This window comes from Vanessa atalanta, chromosome 23 (assembly GCF_905147765.1).
Source record: "Vanessa atalanta chromosome 23, ilVanAtal1.2, whole genome shotgun sequence".
NCBI classification, from domain to species: domain Eukaryota; kingdom Metazoa; phylum Arthropoda; class Insecta; order Lepidoptera; family Nymphalidae; genus Vanessa; species Vanessa atalanta.
In genome coordinates this window covers 1,841,774-1,861,104 of record NC_061893.1, presented here as the reverse complement: position 1 = coordinate 1,861,104, position 19,331 = coordinate 1,841,774, and the positions used below count along the sequence as shown (strand labels likewise).

Sequence of the window (19,331 nt, the reverse complement as noted above, 5' to 3'; positions counted from 1 at the left end):
ATGGTCCAGTGGTTAAAACGCTTTAATTATGATTACGGGTTCAACGCCACTGAAAGTTCAAGTTCAAACAGTGCTTAATTTGTTTTATGAATATTTTATAATTATTAAAGGGCTTACTTGGTTACATGGTTATTTTTTCAAGCCCACCTGGGTAGATACCACCAACTAATCATATTTTCTACAGCCAAACAGTAATATTCAGTATTGTTGTGTTCCGGTTTGAAGGGTAAGTGAGCCGGTGTAACTACTACGGCCTGTGTTAAAGACACAAGAGACAACATCTTAGCTCCAAAGGTTGGTATCGTATTGGCGATGAAAAAGATTGGTTAAAGACCGATGTCAATCTGTGGTGGTTACCGCTTACCATCAACTCCATTTGTCAATCCACGTAATATTAAAAAAAAATTAAGAATATTTAGTAGCAGCGTCACTGTGAGAAACGAGTATTATTATAATATTATATATTATATTCTGATGAGAAGAATTCACGTCAGGGTTTAGAAATGTTCATCTTAAGATGATTCGACGTTATCAGAATAGTTCTTCGATATAACTATGCGGAACGTGTACGTTCGTCACGTCGTGGACAAGACGTCACACTACTATCCCATACATACTTATTTTAATAGTAAATTATGATTGGATCATTATTTTTGACGTTCTTAAACTGTATAATGTTCTATTTTTAAAATACAATCAGAATTACACATTCACGAAACGTGCAATATTCGTACAATTATTGTATGTATGTGTGCTTTTGTGTGCGTGTGTGTGAAATTTACACACACATAACTAACTACCGCTAAAACATTACTCTGTACTGCTGATACAAAAAAAAAATGTTTTTAGAATTAAATATCTGCATTGTATGGCGATAGCACCAGATCTGAATATAAACATTATCTAGCCTACAAATAATTATAGCTAAGATGGGCTTCGCACTGGTACTAAAGGCTATATTAACGCTTGTACTTGTATGAAAGCGTAGTAACCATACGCCTCGAGACACCCCCGAGGCGCCGTAGAAGTGTCAACCTCATCATCGCCCTGATCGCATTATTATAGTATTATAGATTGATGTTGGTTTGTAGCGTCAATGCATTTAATTGACTGCCTCGTTGGTCTAGTGACTGGATATGCGTCCGCTGATCCCGAGGTCTTTGCTTCAAACCATAGGTCGGGAGGATAAAAAGTTTTTAGGTTATTTTTAGTAATAGCTCAGAGTCTTGTAGCTGGATGTGTTCACACTCCCGCGCCTCGGAAAGCACATAAAACTGTTGGTCCCGCGCCTAATCTCTTCCCAGTCGTATTAGATGTTCCGTCCCGTCAAAGAGCCGAGATGGCCCAGTGTTTAGAACGCGTGCATCTTAACCGATGATTTCGGGTTCAAATCCAGGCAAGTACCACTGAATTTCATGTGCTTAATTTGTGTTTATAGTTAATCCCGTGCTCGGCGGTGAAGGAAAACATCGTGAGGAAACCTGCGTGTGTCTAATTTCAACGAAATTCTGCCACATGTGTATTACACCAACCCGCATTGGAGGAGCAACCTTCTCCAAAAAGGGAGAGGAGGCCTTAGCCCAGCAGTGGGAAATTTACAGGCTGCTAATGATGTAATGTATGTCCCGTAAATTATCAGTGTGATAATTATCAGAGTGCACAAGTATTTGCGCACATAATTGTGCACTATAATGAGTCCTGCAAATTCGGTCATCACGCCATCATGACATTTAGTATTGCTTTCAGTTATGCCATATCGTTTGACATTACAAACAATTGCAAGTTTTCATATCTTTGCGTTTATTTTTAATCTGTCTCCGCATCTCCCAATCTGATTGAAGTTTCGTTGCTTTGTTATTTTCGCTACTGTCGAAATAATTGCAAAATTTACATAATATTCATAACGTAAATATTTTTCCGTGTCTCGAGTAAAAAATGAATTTGAATAATGATAATAAAATATATTTATACTTTTTATTTAAATAATATATTTGAACAATGTTAATCGAAAAACCTCTTGGCTAATTCTTCTTCTCCTTTAATATTCGTATAAATGTATGATTAGTGTCTTATGTAACTAAACTAAAATACTTGTATATGAACTGCTTTTTTTTTAATAAAACTTATTATTAAATTTATTTAGCGTCAATAGCTCAATGGTTTATGATCTTGACCCATTGGGCTTTTATCGGCCCCACTCCTAACACAAGTAATAAGCTTAAAAGGAGGGATGAATAGTAATATTAGTAATTCCTTAATTAGTTTTGGGCATTGCTACAAATCTAATAAAAAAAAAATCATATGCACAATATATATCAGCGCATCGCTGGACCCATCTTTTAAATTACGAACAAACAAGATTTGACAGCTGTAGGCCTATTCCGTAACAAGAAACTCGAATCTAACAGCAGAAAACGAACGTGAAATGTCATAATGACATATGTGATATTGGTTGGCGGGAATGTTGAATTCCGCCATTATTGTATCCCTCTGACACGAGTATGAATCATGCTCACTAGAGAGACCCAACCTTAAATATGCTATGTAAACTGTGGTAACGAATAAATAAAAAAATAAACAGTCATTGTATTGTTTACTGCAAGCGCTACCGCGTCTGCTACGAATTACCTTTATACTATGGTACTGTAATTGCTTACGATAATAATAAACAAATGGCTTATCCCGCTAGAGGGGGTCTGCTTTTATATATTATTTATATTTATCAATTTTATTTATACTTATTACTTAGTGTTACTAAAACTATAAAGCTATAAATGGAAAAGGAACATTTATGGTGAAAAATTAATTCAAATGAAATAAGAACTTACTTGGTAAGGCTTTGTGCAAGCTCGTCTGGGTAGGTACCACCCACTCATCAGATATTCTACCGCCAAATAACAGTACTCTGTATTGTTGTGTTTCGGTTTCAAGGGTGAGTAAGCCAGTGTAACTACAGACACAAGGGAGATATAATCTTAATTCCCAAGGTTGGTGGCGTATTGATGATGTAAGGAATGGTTAATATTTCTTACAGCGCCTTTGTCTATGGGCGGTGGTAACCACTTACCATCAGGTAGCCCATAAGCTCGTCCGCCAACCAACGCCAAGAAAAAAAAAATACTAACTGCATTATATGGAAAAAAATATACACACAGATAAAGTAAAAATTCGGATGAACGTTAAAGATAGTTTTTAAAAACAAAATGACTCCAAACTAAATTTCATTTCTATGAAGTTGATAACTTGATTAGCTAGTATCAAATAAATTCGTGATAAATATATATATAGTATCAAATAAATTCGTTAATAGAAAAGTTTGCTTGAGTATATTACCTTAATGGATTCGATATAGCTTTACGCTCTTAGCGTTTTAAGTCTTGTGGTTTTATATTATATATTAAATATAATAATTAGTAAGATTGAAAAATATAGTTCACGTGTACCGTCCCTCAAGGACATTTTAGTTTATTTGACATTACTATGGAGGATGTTCTTAAAACTATTTGTAACATTAGCATTAGCAGCCTGTAAATTTTCCCACTGCTGGTCTAAAGGCCTCCTCTCCCTTTGAGGAGAAGGTTTGTAGCATATTCCACCACGCTACTCCAATGCGGGTTTGCGGAATACACATGTGGCAGAATTTCGTTGAAATTAGACACATGCAGGTTTCCTCACGATGTTTTCCTTCACCGCCGAGCACGAGATGAATTATGAACACAAATTAAGCACATGAAAATTCAGTGGTGCCTGCCTGGGTTTGAACCCGAAATCATCGGTTAAGATGCACGCGTTCTAACCACTGGGCCCTCTCGACTAACTACTAACCTATTTAACTAACTACTGACTACTAAACTATTTGTAAAAGAAATACATTTGAGTGTCATGATTTCAACATTGATTAGTGAAAAGAAACTATATTAAGGTCAAGATTGGTTACCTTATTTAAATCATTTAATGTAACAAATAACTAAGTGAACTAGCTAACAAGCGAGATAACAAGCGAGATTTCTACGTGTATTGAAAATGCGTTTTGTCAATGTTAAATATATAAATCAATCACAAAATATAGTGTGTGTAAAACCTTATAAACTATATACTATACTAGCGGCAAGATACGATGGCCGTTTTGACACATTAAAAAAGTGATGTGAAATGTAAATTTGTTATCGATATAATATATTCAAATCTTTGTTTTTTTTTTTGCAAGTAATTTAATTCAAGTTTTTGTTGCAAGTAGTATCTGATTAAAAAGTTTAATAAAAAGAAATATAAAATAAGTTTAAGTAATATATTCAAACGAAATCAATTTAAATCAAAAATTGGAATTAGAATGAATAACTTTATAAACACATTACATACAAGAAATACCATGATACAAAAAAAGAAACCAAAAACACAAGTGGCTATATTTAATCGGAGTCGTCCATACTGCTGCTTTCAATCTCACTGCTATCATCACTCACATTAATTATAAGTTCATTTTCTAAAATATTATCTATTTTCACATTTATTTCATAATCGTCCTTTATTAATTTAATAGTTAAAAGTTATCTTCGCGGTACCTTAATATTTGTAGTTTAGAAATCACATTCGATAAATTTTATGACTAACTGCACGTCACTATTGACAATAAAGAACAACAATTTGCTCCTTTGATGTAATTATTTATTAAATACGAATCTTCATGAGCGGGCAAACGTCAAAACGGCCATCATAGTGTGCCGCTACTATAGGGCATCGAGATAACGAACAAGTGACGTTAACTATCATACTAATATACCTACCTACCTACCTACCAGCTGGTACCCAACTGATTTGTTCTCAGGATAAACTTTAGATTAGAAAAAAGGGGATAGGATCAACGGAATTTGATTCCGATACGTTCAGTAGTTTTAACTTTATGACGCACTATATTTATAATAATATAAATACATATATATATATCGTCAAAATAATACCAATGAAAAAAATGGAACGTAATAATGTCTAATTACATATACTTAAGAAAAATAAAAATAAAATAATTACAAATAAACACAACGCTAAAACAAAAGATAAATCAGGCGCAGAGTTTCAACGCCCTCCGAAGTAAATTAGGGAATTCCACAGAGTATAACAAAAAATACGACGAGAGAAAAAAAAGATTAAGCAATAAAACTTTGTTTCTTTATTTATACCTTTTTACGTTTGTATTTTCTCCGAAATCCGAAATGCTGTTTCACACGAACAAAGCCACAACAAACGTTTGATAGTAATCTTTACTTAATTTAGAAGTTCGAAAGTACCTCTGTCTGTCTGACTGTTGCTCTTTCACAACCAAACCACTGAACCAAATTAGATGAAATCATCATTAAATAGTATAAAACAAAGTCGCCTATCCCTGTCTGTCCCTATATATGCTTAGATAGCAATCTCTATATATATTTAATACATGGACAATATAGTAGAGAAACACTGATAATTTTAGAGGTGTCTAAAGTGATATCGTAAATAAACACTTCTTTTGCGCTTACATTGCAAACGCTGGCTGAACCCTACGAGATAGAACAAAATAATGTACTACAGTATTGTACACCTTAAAAAGGTCATCAAAAAAGTCAGCAATGGTACATGTCTGTCTCTTAAGCAATACAGCATTCATACTTATCCAATTAAGTATAGAATGTGCATTTAATATTAATATGACCCTTCACAGCATGTAATTTAAATGAATATTTTTGAAAATATTACAGATTTAAAACCCAGAGCACAAAGCGATTTGTGAATGACTGAAAAACTTTAGGCGTTGTAAGACATTCGGTAGTATATTTAATATCAGCATTGCACCCGTTCAAAACCGGGCGGGTCGCTAGTTTGGTATAAAGCAGGCTTGATGAAGCTCTTTTTACGTCTAATAGCTGACGCGCAACCCTTAAAATGAGAGTAAAGCCGCGGGCTATGCCTACTTATTTATATATAATTGATATCAAAACCTGGCATTGTTGATGAAGATTGCATGGGATTTTTCAGACAGACCTTTTTTTTATATTGGGCCAAATGATGGTAAGTGGTCACCACCGCCCATAGACAATGGCGCTGTAAGAAATATTAACCATTCCTTACATAATCAATACGCCACCAACCTTGGGAAATAAGATGTTATGTCGCTTGTGTCGGTAGTCACTGGCTCACTCACCCTTTAAACCGAAACACAACAATACTGAGTACTAATGTTTGGCGGTTGAATATCTGGTGAGTGTTTGTTACATACCCAGACGGGCTTGCACAAAGCCAAACCACCAAGATATGTTATACATAGAGCGTGATGAGCGAAGCAAAAGATGTGAAATTATGAATGTTAGATACACAGACGGATGCGGCGAGTTGTCTTTGTTTTATAATAAATAGTGATTTTGAGCTAAAACATATCACATATATATATATATATATATATCCACAATTTCCAAACATGTGTAAAGGTTTTAAATTAACATGGTTATTTTTATTACTAACAGTATTTAAAACGGGATATTTACCATGTTTTTTATTTTTATTTGGTGGAGCTCGATATTTCGAAATTGTCTACGAATGTCTTATCTCGTGAATTTTTATTTAATAATAATACTGACTGTCCGGAACTTTTATCAAAATTCTATTTAAACGTCCCTCACTATAATTCCCGTCATATGAGCCATTACTTTTATACCAGATAATATAAAACGCAACTAGGTAGGAATTTCATCATATTGAGATTATCATTGTTATACATCACCATCAGTATTAAAGTAAAAGATTTAGACCTATGTCACGATAGTCGACCTCAGTTTAATCGAAAAAAAAGAATTTCATTTGTGCTCAATTCTAATCATATGGTTTATCTTATTAATTATTATATATTAATAATAGTTTAACAAATGTATTGTATTTCTTATTTTTAATTATTATGCTTATGTTTAATTCATATTTTCAATAATTACATTGTGTAATATGATAATGCATGGTGAGACTACCTGTAAGTAGTAGATCTTTTGCCTTGATAATTTTGAAATGTATTTTTTTATTTTGGATGTGATATTGTATCTACTTGGTTTTCCTAATGAAAATTAAATTAAAATAAAAGTCATTCGTAGATAATGTCGAAATATCGAGCTCCACCAAATAAAAATAAAAAACATGGTAAATATCCCGTTTTAAATACTGTTAGTAATGTGTAAAGGTTATCATTAAGTTAAGGTACAAACGGTGTGGATAAAACTCGATGTTTCAAAGCGTTCTAGTGAAATATTCATGACCAACCTCGTTCGCTCTTGAATCGATAAATCTATACATATAATAAAATTGGAGTGTCTGTTTGTAATATTCCTCCGTGGTCGAGTAGTGTGTACACCGGTTTTCCTGGGTACGCCACTCCGAGGTCCCGGGCTCGATTCCCGGCCGAGTCGATGTAGAAAAGGTTCATTAGTTTTCTATGTTGTCTTGAGTCTGGGTGTTTGTGGTACCGTCGTTACTTCTGATTTTCCGTAACACAAGTGCTTTAGTTACTTACATTGGGATCAGAGCAATGTATGTGATGTTGTCCAATATTTGTTATTATTATTAATATTAAAATAACTGTTTTTTACTGAATGCATATATACACGTTACATATACCGAAATGTAAATGTAGGATACCGCTAAACAGCAGTACCGAGAACTGTTGTGTTCCGGTTTGAAGGGTTAGTAAGCCAGTGTAACTACAGGCACAAGGGACATTACATCTTAGTTACCAAGATTGGTGGCACATTGGCAGTGTACGAAATGGTTAATATTTATTCCAGTGCCATTGTCTATGGGCGGTGGTGACCACTTAACCTCGGGTGGCCCATTTGTTCGTCTGCCTACATAAATCATAAAAAATATATTATAATAGTACACAAGTCTGTATGCAAACACAGATGCACTCTCTTTTCCCTCACTCTCATACTCCGATGAAACAGCAAATCCAACACGACTGGAAAGTCTTCAGGCGTAGGACCAACAGCTTATTGTTCTTTAAGAGGCACGGCACGGTACACTTCCAACTTCTAGACTCCCGGCTGACACTGTGAATTTTTCTATAGAAAAACTCAATAAATATTTTTTGAAACCAAGGACTTCAGATTCGGTCTTATATCTGGTCACTAGATCAACGAAGCAGTCATACCAAATTTGGTATATAGGTTGCTGACTCCCTTCCCCACGCCAGCGAAACCTCAGCCAGAATCTCGTTACTTATAAACAATGAAATAAATTCAAAAAGAAGGCATATAATCAAACTCAGAGTACAGGAGTTTCGGTATTGGCAGCCAGCCACGATATGCGCTTAGCAAGCGATGCAGACGAAGTGCTCCATTTTCTTTTTCTTAATACAGAGCAGCATTGCCTCTCGGCCATTGTAAGAATACAATAAGCGAGGACTATATTACTTATTCATTTTAAAGAACCCTAGAGCTAGCTAGTCAATAGCGGACAGTCAGCAATATTGCGATAAACGTCTTAATGTAGGCTTTATGTAGGCTTTCTGCACTAATTCCTAAAAAATGAACTTATAATACTTGCTTGTACTACAGTTCTATTCTGCAAGAACACCGTTCTTGTCTCACTCGAATGTTGAAAACCGACACACACTGTCTCATTTGAATTAAAAATTTCGAGTTTGTTGTTATAGAATTACAACAGATTCATTATTTAACCAAAAATATTGACAGTGTTGAAGCGCGTGTAATTTATGAGCTGACCTCAAAAGAGGTGTTTCCTAATTTGTCTGTATGTTTTTATAAGTCCTAACTTTTATTATTAATAAAGCGGAGTTTAATTCAGTTTAGATCTCAGGTGGTCTGTATTTGGATTGTATTAAAATTAAATAAAGAACTGCTTAAATTTTCATAAACCGCCAATGTCCACGGCATTGAGTTCACCGCTTAACAGGAGGCCCATTTCTACATCCACCTACCGATACCATAAAAAAGTAAAGGAATTCCGTGTTTTACATAGCCATAAATATTTTCGAGACTTGTAAATTAATAATAAATGAATTCAGTGCCAAGGGAAAAAGTAAATTATCTGGGTTCAGCGTTACCATTGTCTATTGGCAAATAAGGCTGATTATGTATTATTTTCCGTTCGTACTATAGTGTCTAGGACGACATATCAAAGGGTATCTTTAAAATACTTTGTATCCATAATTATGTCTTATTGTTGTGACGTCATAATGCAGATTCATATCCATACCACAGAACACACGTGCAAATAACAATAATTGCTCCGCAGATCATTTCCTTCCAAGAAAACCTATAAAACGTGAAGAGAATACAGAGCGATTTATTTTCCGTATCTGAAGGAAATAAGATACAGTTTTTCCGTTATAAAGTCATCTTCATAATAAATATAGTAGTTCCTACTTTCTTGTTAGTAAAATTAGATGGTTTCGAACCACTAGAGATATCGATGTAAATGAAAAATCATATTTCAAGGGATTGACTGATCCAGAGGGTCAAGTTCAATTAATGGGACAATAGAAACTTAAGGTTTTAGGAAGAGCAGTTTTCTGAAATTCATATCATGCTTGGCGGCGAAGGAAAACAACATGAAGGAACCTGCATTTTTTGAATCAAAATCTGCTACATGTATCATGCTGATCCTATTGATGGTACATCCGCTTGTGTAAATAAAAATATTCTTAAACCTATTTTTGTATAGTGGCTATTTGTGGTGCAGTTGTGATGTACATTTTCTAGGGTAAAAAGTAACCTATGTGTTCTTTGAGACAGTATAATCTATCTCTGTGTCAAATAAAATTCTGCAGTTCCGGCGTGATTGTGTAACAAACATTCATCCATCAAAACTTTCGTATCCGCTTTTCGCAATAATTACTGAATGATTGTTAAAAATCTACAACGGCTTTGGAAGATTAACTATCCAACGTAAAAGATTTATTTTAATGGCGCTATAAGTGGCATCTACATGTTTTAATAAAAAGGTAGGCGGACTTTCGAAAGCCACCTGATGATAAGTGGTCACCATCGCCAATGATGCTGTAAGAAATATTAACCATATCGACAATACATCACGAACCTTGGGAGCTAAGATGTCACACTTGTGCCGACGTTACTCACCATCATACTGGAACACAATAATACTATTTATTTTTTTGGCGGTAGAATATCTGATGAGTGGATAGTACTAACCAGGACAGACTTGCACAAAGCAGTACCACCAAGTAAAAAAACAAACGAAATAAACTCACCACCTTTATACAATACTACAGTTTTAGATATCAGATAATTTTTGCAAATATAAAAGCAAATGGATAAGGAATATTTTCCATATCCGTAAAATTTGCGAAGAGGAAATGAGAGGCTGGCTTCCTTTACACCTAAAGAATTAATTCATTGTTATTGCTCCGACACACTTTAATTGTGCTGTTTTTATTATTTATGTTAATTTCAAAACGTTCTTTGTACAGATGTTATCTCTGTGTTATGGAGATAAAAAATTGTCCAATTCCAAAATTCGCGCTTCTGTGTAGAAAAAGTTTTATATATTACAGTCGTATATTATTGTTGCTGGTATCATAGAAATACACATTTTTTTACGTTAATTTAAATTTAAAAAAAAATACACTAAAATGGCCCTGGATCGAATCATTGGCGATGGTGACCACTTATCATCAGGTGGCTTTTGAAAGTCCGCCTACCTTTTTAATAAAACATGTAGGTGCCACTTAACCGATGATCTCATGTTAAACCCGACAAGCAGCACTGAATTTGCATGTGCTTAATTTATGTTTATAATTCATCTCGTACACGGGAATGAATAAAAACCTCTATGTGACTAATTTCAACAAAATTCTTCCACATGTGTACCAACACGCCTTGGAGGAATAAGCTCCGAACCTTCTCCTTAAAAGGGAGGGAGGCATTAGCCCAGCAGTGGGAAATTTACAGGCTGTTACTTGACTTTTTTAATGTATAGTTGTGAGTTTTAAAACATACTTCATAAGGAATGTAACCGGCATTATACCGTCTATACTGATACTTGTCTTTATAACGGAAGTAAATTTGTCTGTCTATCCGTCCGTCCGTCTGCTGTCTGTCTGTCTGTCCGTCTGTCTGTCTCTTGCTCTTTCACGGCCAAACCACTAAACTGAATTTGATGAAATTTGGTATGTAGCAAATTGGAGCTTCAAGGAAGAACATAAACTATATAATTCTGCCAAACAGCTGTCGACCAACCTTTAAAACGCGATAAAAGCCACCGGCGACTACTAGTACCGAATTTTATATTTTAAAATAAAGTATTTTAAAGAACGAATTTCTTCCCTTTACATTATCGGGCAAATAATCTTATCGTTTATCTAGTTTATGGTTGAAATCATATAAGTATTTACTTTACATAAATGTATTTATTATATTTGTAATAAAGAAATAAAAACAAAATTAAAAAGGGCTTATAATTATATTAATGTATCAGAAAAACACTAAGTTTCAACTAACAGACGCCAGTTTGCTTATAAGCTACTTTAAATACAACAAGAAAAACAAAAGTACAGAAAAACTCTTCATTGAATTTTTCCTCAGATCTCTCTATCTGTAAATAAACATTTATTTGATACTCGAAATAAACCCTTATTCCGTCTGTATAAAGTTAACTTTTACTTGGTAGTTTATTTTACGATTGACTTCCGATGATCATGTTTGAATAGCTCTCACGGTTTGTATGTTGATTTGTAATGTAGAGGGTTAAAGAAGTTGCATTTTTATTCGCAGGTCGAAATAATGTCGATACGCTTGTTACATTTATTATGATGATAGCTTTATTGTCTTATTCTCTAATGATTTTTTTAAATAATGAAATTTGAAAAATGAAATATTTTTTTTAAGTTAAGTGATAATAAATTATTCTATAATGTGATAAATTAGTTATATAGAAGAACTGGCTGTTGCCCGCGATTCTTTTAAAATATTACGTTAATTTAAGAAAAGATTATTTGCCTTACCAGAGAAAGTGCATTTATATTCACTTCTTATATTCCCTAATATCATAAAACGAAGTCGTAAAGACAATATAAAAATCTGATTTATTATTGCCGTATTCAAATTTGCTCAAATTGTTTCATTCCAACTATAAATTATATTTTTAAAGAAAGCAAAAAGTTTATATAGTGAAATCTTTTGGTACCGATCGGTACCGATGTATCAAACATGAAATTTTATGAATAATAACTCCACGCATTTTTATCGTCTCATTATTATATTATCGAGTACTACACCATATTTGTCAATGATGAAAATGGTATTTAGATAGTAGTAGGGTTCTACCTTTAATGAAGGAGTGAATTACGGGAATGCACCCGCTAATATCTTAAATTGAACTACTCTTGTTCGTAAAAGCCAACTCGGGGCTTCCAACTTTGCGCGAATGCTGTATACGTGGAACTAACGCGGCGATATATCGTCTAAAAGCTTATTTCCTGACGACGTTCCGGCTTCTGAACGAAACGTGTATCGAGTTTATATAGTTGGTACGTCTAGTTAAATTAAGGCGAATAAATGAATTTTGAGACTCAGCAAGAAATTAGTATGTTTTTTTTCTTATAAAATCCCTTCATTTCTTTGGTAAGTTTTTGTTTTATGATTTATATTGATGGACGAGCAAAAGGGGTACCTGATGGTAAGTGGTCAATATCGTGGAGATGCATTAACGATGTAAGCGTTGATCATTGTTTCTTCCAATTTCTGTTGGTGACCACTAACCACCAGGTGACCCATCGGCCATTCTGCATATCTATTTTAAATTAAAACAATAGTAATAATTAGAATTAAAATGAATTAATAAGGTCTGATTGTGACTTTGTATTGAATAAACATTACGAACTCCAAGCCGCGATACCCTCAGACGGGTTCCGGGTACCTACAAAAGTCAAACAAACATACACCGTTAAAGCCTTTACAAATATTTGTAATGAGCGAAACTGAGTTGACCATCTGTCATCATTTGTTTCTACCTATCTATATTCATATTATAAAGAGTTTTAATTTGTTTGTTTGTATCTAGAGGAGAGGAGGTTATATAATCTCTGGAATTAATAATGAAATTCCGTTTTTTTTACTGGTAGCTTCCTTTTCTTTTGTTCTGAGTGTTTTAGGGTGTTAATTATATTTATATGACATAATTTTCCTTATTGATAAACGGTACCAATGAAAAGCGGGTGGGAGGGGGTACTCGTGTCGCTAGTCTTAACTAAGTATGATGTTCATGAATTGTTCTATACATTTTGTTTTCAAATAATATATCTTTGTTCACAAATGAGGCGACGTTTTTATGTAATGCCTGCCTTAAAAAAATTCTGAAACAATATTATTAAAACTTACATAAGAATATACAGCGCATTATGGAGAAATTTTAGAATGTAAACTATCATATTACGGCTGCACTTCTCAATTTAAGCCGCTATTTAAAGTCTAAACTTATTTAGACTAATGACTTAACAAGCATGATTAACATGCTTTTGTAATGGCCAAATGGCCATATGTTCTAAACGTGTAAACCTAGGTAATATGTTGTATGAAATTTTGTAATATGTGAATCTAACAACACCCAGCATGGGAACAGCGTGCTGGTAAATCGGAAACTTTTGTTAGAAGTCAAAAATCATCACTTCAAAGAAAATATACTAGTGCAGATGCGGAAAGAAACACCTCAGACTTAAAAAGAACCGGCGAAAGACTCGCTGAGTTCAGCGAGTTTTTAATTATAATACTCCTTAGGATAATACTAAAAAACATATCATTAGCAAAGTATTTACATCAAAACTTAGCTTATTATCCTTGCTTTTTGTAAAACTATAAGCTACTATAGCAGGTTATAGTTACTAGCTTGGTGAGCAATAGCTAAGATAGCTAGGACAGTACCAGAGATAGGATTTATCTAGTTCATACGGTGACATTGAACCTGTCGACAATACACTTCCCATAACACTGCGCAACGTGATGTGACATACACGCATCTGTAAGATCAAAAAATATTATAATTCTAGTCGTGTACCTGATTAGTTGTTCTTTCGGATATCGGACAGAAGGCGTCAGAGCTATGCATTTCATCTCCCCTGCCATTATTTTTATACCCCGGGCACCCCCTTAGATATCTGAGTAACCGTTGGGGCGTCCGTATAACATGCGTCCTGTGACGCCCCCGAATAGACGAAGTAGGTATTCCGGTGCATTCAGTGCCGGTGAATCCTTCTTATCCGCTTCATGTGAGAGAAGCGCGTAAATGCTTTTTCCAGCGGAAAAAAGGACTGTGTCAGTCAGTAATTTTTAATTTTCATTAACAGATATAAGAAAAATATAATAACTTCAAATAGGTCATATAAAATATCAATATCCATGCTCATTTTTGAAAAAAAGGGCTACTAAAAAGAAAGCCATTTAGACAATGACAGCTTAGGGGACACTCGGGTTTGAACCGGGGACCTCTCGATCTGCAGTCGAATGCTCTACCACTGAGCTATATCCCCGTTACTAAAGAAGTTAAATTATCAAAATATTAACAAATACATTTATAGGATATCATAGGTATTAACGCTCAAATATAACAATTCTCTTAGAATATAAAAAAATAAATATAAAAGATATTAGTTTAATGTATTATTGTGCTTTAATTTATTAGTACACGATGTTTTGATTAATAGTATATAGACTAAACATAAAAAAACCCTTCAAATTTTACAACAAATTCCAGTGAGACCAAACGGTAAATACACTATCAGACTATAAAAAAAAAAATACAAATCGGTACATCAATAGCGATATTATGGTGACGAAAAGTAAACGAGATCATCCTTAATGTTTGAAGTCAGTCAAAAATAAGACAAATCAGACTACCTAATAGAATTTCATGAGGAAAGACGGCGAGTAAATTAAACATAACAGCTTTTAATGTGACATTTATTCCACGAGACATGCCTCCTCCCGATGTTTCTTTATCGCCAAGTAAGAGTAGGTGACGCCACTGCTGAAGAATGGCGCTGCGAACGAGGTATAGTATCTGACATAGCCTTTAAATTTCAAATTATCAGTAGCTATATATTTTTTTCCTTTAAACAAACGGGATTTTTTATTTTATTTTATTATTAAGGACAACTTACAAAACATACACCATTTTTAGGTTAAAAATAAAGGTAAATTTTTAGCTAAGTGTTGTTTCAAATAAAAGTTATCACGGCATGGAAAAGGACTGCTTTATCTATTAACCTAACACAACGTTTTTCTACTATGTTATACAAAAAGGGGGAGAAAAAACATACTAACAATAATAATACAATATACATGTAATATGAGATTTTAAATTAACATGGTTATTTTTATTACTAACAGTATTTACCATGTTTTTTATTTTTATTTGTTGGAGCTCGATATTTCGACATTATCTACGAATGTCTTGTTCACGAGACTGACGTTTGCGGGTAGATGTTGACGGCATTAGAAGTGTCCATATCGGACTACCTCCTTTCTCGTACGTTTGCTGCTCGTATATAATATATTACCATTTAAAATAATATTTTTAACTAGTAGATGACCATCTCGTTTTAATCAGATTGCTGAAGGCGTCGTACAACGTCTATAATTATAACTCAACAAGAGTTTGAGTTTGTGGTTTTATTATTTGATAATAAACCAGCAAACAGTTCGCCTATGGAAACATTTGCCACAAGCAGTACTATCCAGTAAGAACTCACTTCGTATCTCATTCATAAAATTTTCAAAATCGACTTACTGTGTACGCTATTTTAGTGCGTGTAGCTTTTAAATGTTCTAGTTTTAAGAGTTATTGTCGCATAACACTATCTGACAAACCACGTGTCTTACGGTGAAATTCTAGTTTGGCAGCTTTACTAATAATGATTTACTCAAACTTACTTTTTACTTGGTGGTAGTGTTTTGTGCAAGGGTCTGGGTAGGTAGCGCCAAGCAGTAATACTAAATATTGTTGTCTTCCGGTTTGAAGGGTGAGTGAGCCAGTGTAACTACAGGCACAGGGGACATGACATCTTAGTTCATAAGGTTGGTGGCGTATTGGCGATGTAAGGAATGGTTTTTGGATTATTCTTAAAACGTTAACGTCCATATGCGGTGGTGACCCATTTGTCCGTCCACCCATCTATGTCATTAAATCAAAAAAACCTTATCATTAAACACCGTTTCCTGTCTCACTCACTTGGATCTCCATTTATATTTTTAGTTCGTATTATTAATAGTAGCGCTGTGTGTAGGTACCTTTATGTAACCTACTTTGTGTAGGCAGGGTATGGTTGATGTTGTATTATATAATAAAAACTATATGTTTTCACTTCTTATAATGCACGTTATAAAGAAAATATTCGATTACTCTATAATTACTTATAAAAAGTAAAATGATTTACTTTAAATATAAACATTGTATACTATGTTTTAAAGTTACGCTGATGTTTATTATATAATTCAACCTGTTTTATAACGGGGATATAGCTCAGTGGTAGAGCATTCGACTGCAGATCGAGAGGTCCCCGGTTCAAACCCGGGTGTCCCCTTAATCATTTTTTATTAAACGTAGCACCATTTTAGAACTATTATACGGGTGATTTTTGTTTGTTTGTCTTTTCAGATGAACGTAAAAACTACTAATGCGATTGATATAAAACTATCATATTTCGACAGTTTTAAATATACTATGTTATGTCAATGGAATCGAGGACGAGTCTAATCGAAATTACGAAGAAAGATTGTATGTAAATAAACTATACTACAAGTGTGCCCGAAATTTGTGTTATTATTGACGCACTAATACTTCAGTTTGTGTACGTGTAATTGTACCGTTATATACTGTAAAAACTCTCCTAGGGTAAACCAATGGAGATCTTACCTGTCATCAGTAAGTAATTTTGTAGCTCAAATATCTGTACTGATTTTCGAATATTTATTATGATGTCCAAGTATGTCTGGGATGACGTCATCGTAGATATAAAAACGACACGTTCGGCTTTTATTCTATCTAATGAACATACGTTATCTTGTACTTTAAATCTTTGATTATAATATATTTAGTTTCAGTTAATATTAAATAAATAAGTAAATCTTTAAAAGAGCTGAGATGGCCCAGTCGTTAGAACGCGTGCATCTTAACCGATGATTTTGGGTCAAAACCCAGGCAGGCACCACTGAGTTTCCATGTGCTTAATTTGTGTTTATAATTCATTTCGTACTCGGCGGTGAAGAAAAACATCGTGAGGAAATCTGCATGTGTCTAATTTCAACGAAATTCTGCCACATGTGTATTCCACCAACCCACATTGGAGCAACGTGGTGGAATATGCTCCAAACCTTCTCCTCAAAGGCAGACGAGACCTTAGCCCAGAAGTGGGAAATTTACAGGCTGCTAATGTATGTAAAAATGTAAAAAGTAAATCTTTATTTCTCCTTACAAACAAGATCTTATGTTACACTATGCTACCTATCCAGATGGGCTTTGAGCAAGCCCGGGTAGGTAACAAACACTCATAGTATATTCTACATTACCCGCTTCGTCAATGGCTTGACATAAAGCCACACATCCCGAGGTTCTGAGTCCAAAGCCCAGATCTTGCCAAAAAAAAATGGTTTTTCCGTCGAAAAACTCTCAGAAACAGCCCGAAGTCTGCAAGTTGGAAGTTTATACACTCCTGTGAAAAGCACGTTAAGCCGTCGGTCCTGCACCTGAACTCTTTCCGGTCGTATCGGATTTGCCATCCCATCGGATTATGAGTTACAGAATCGAGTTCACCTAATTTTGCGCACACGCTCTTGGACTATAATAAGTCCAGCTTAGGTTGGTCTCCCATTAGATTGGTAGTCGTGACCTAAATCGGCCAGACGACATAATCATCATATATTCGACCTTCAAACAGCGATAGGTACTTAGGTCCAGTTTGAAGGGTGAATGAGCCAGTATAACTGCAGACACAAGGTATATCTTAGTTCCCAAGATTGGTGGCGCATTGGCGATAAAAGAGATAGTTTACATTTTTAAAATACCAATGTTTATGTGCGGTGGTGACCAATCACACTCATTGGCCGTTGTGAAAAAAGTAAATATAAATTCACATAAACACATAAATGAAAGGTATGTACTTTATTTAATTATAATGAAATTAAAGGCCACTGAGACAAATACTGCATAATTCATTATAATTAAGTATGATTTAGGGCTGACTTTAGCGATTTTTTAACGTAACTGTGTAACTTCATATTGGTCTAAATTTATTCCATAAATAGGCTATGGGGTTACTAAATATTTTTATAATTCAATAGAATTGTCATCGGGGATATAGCTCAGTGGTAGAGCATTCGACTGCAGATCGAGAGGTCCCCGGTTCAAACCCGGGTGTCCCCTTAAACATACTTACTTTTTATTGTATAGTGATTGGATATGTTTTTTTTCTGATTTCGAGCAAAACCTGCTTGATGTGGGACTTTCATCTTATGATAATTTATACTTTTAATTATATATGCTATAATAAAATCAAGGTAGAATTGTTTTAAAGCAACTTTATAAAGTTTTAACTCAGACGTCGAATAGAACACTGCGCCGATAGCTCCGCAGGAAGGGAAGTTTTAAAACAACACCCGAAGGTCGACTCCGTATATCCTCAAAGTGGCACTCGGATCTAAATTGCACTGTACAAACAATTCCCTTCTGTTTTTAGTTACCAAGTTAAGAACAGACACGTAAATTTATTTAAATGTTTCTTTAATATTATTCGAGATAAAACTGTTTAACTTTTGAAATTAACAATATTCTTTAAGCTCTACGGGTATACAAGCAGCTGGTTTACCAAGCTGTGTTTTTAGTTCGAAGTTTAGTTTTAATGCAAAGAAATAAATAAACACGGTTTAAAAACAAGCTAAAAATGATTTTGAAAGTGTATTATTATTTTGTTAAACGTAACTGTTACGCGTGGTTACGTTACGGATAAGCGTTAAAGTTACGCGCTACGCTATTTGAATAAATTTTGTAGTACACTGGTAAACATGTTCTAGTTTAAGTTAGATACATTAGAACTGTTAGATATTCCTCCAAGAATTTGGTTTTAATTGTGACTCATCTATTGACGCGTCTTAGCGTTACGACCGACTCGTATCCTACGACGGTCTTTTATGGTGGCGGATGATGCTCTCTTATGCCATGATGACCTTTAACTACGGCAGGATCTCCTCTACTCGCCTGTGTTTTTTTTTAATGGCATTGGTTGGCGGACGAGCATATGGGCCACCTGATGGTAAGTGGTCACACCGCCCATAGACAAAGGCGCTGTAAGA

The 19,331-nt window shown here is 34.4% G+C and overlaps 3 non-coding genes across 3 annotated transcripts; 2 read left to right on the top strand and 1 right to left on the bottom strand.

The window, feature by feature from the left end:
* Positions 1-14,443: 14,443 nt before the first annotated feature.
* Trnac-gca lies at positions 14,444-14,515 on the bottom strand. The gene has a single exon. It is a non-coding gene; the product is annotated as a tRNA-Cys (tRNA).
* Positions 14,516-16,495: 1,980 nt separating this feature from the next.
* Trnac-gca lies at positions 16,496-16,567 on the top strand. Its single transcript has one exon. It is a non-coding gene; the product is annotated as a tRNA-Cys (tRNA).
* A 1,766-nt stretch (positions 16,568-18,333) lies between these two features.
* On the top strand, positions 18,334-18,405 carry Trnac-gca. The gene has a single exon. It is a non-coding gene; the product is annotated as a tRNA-Cys (tRNA).
* Positions 18,406-19,331: the final 926 nt, after the last annotated feature.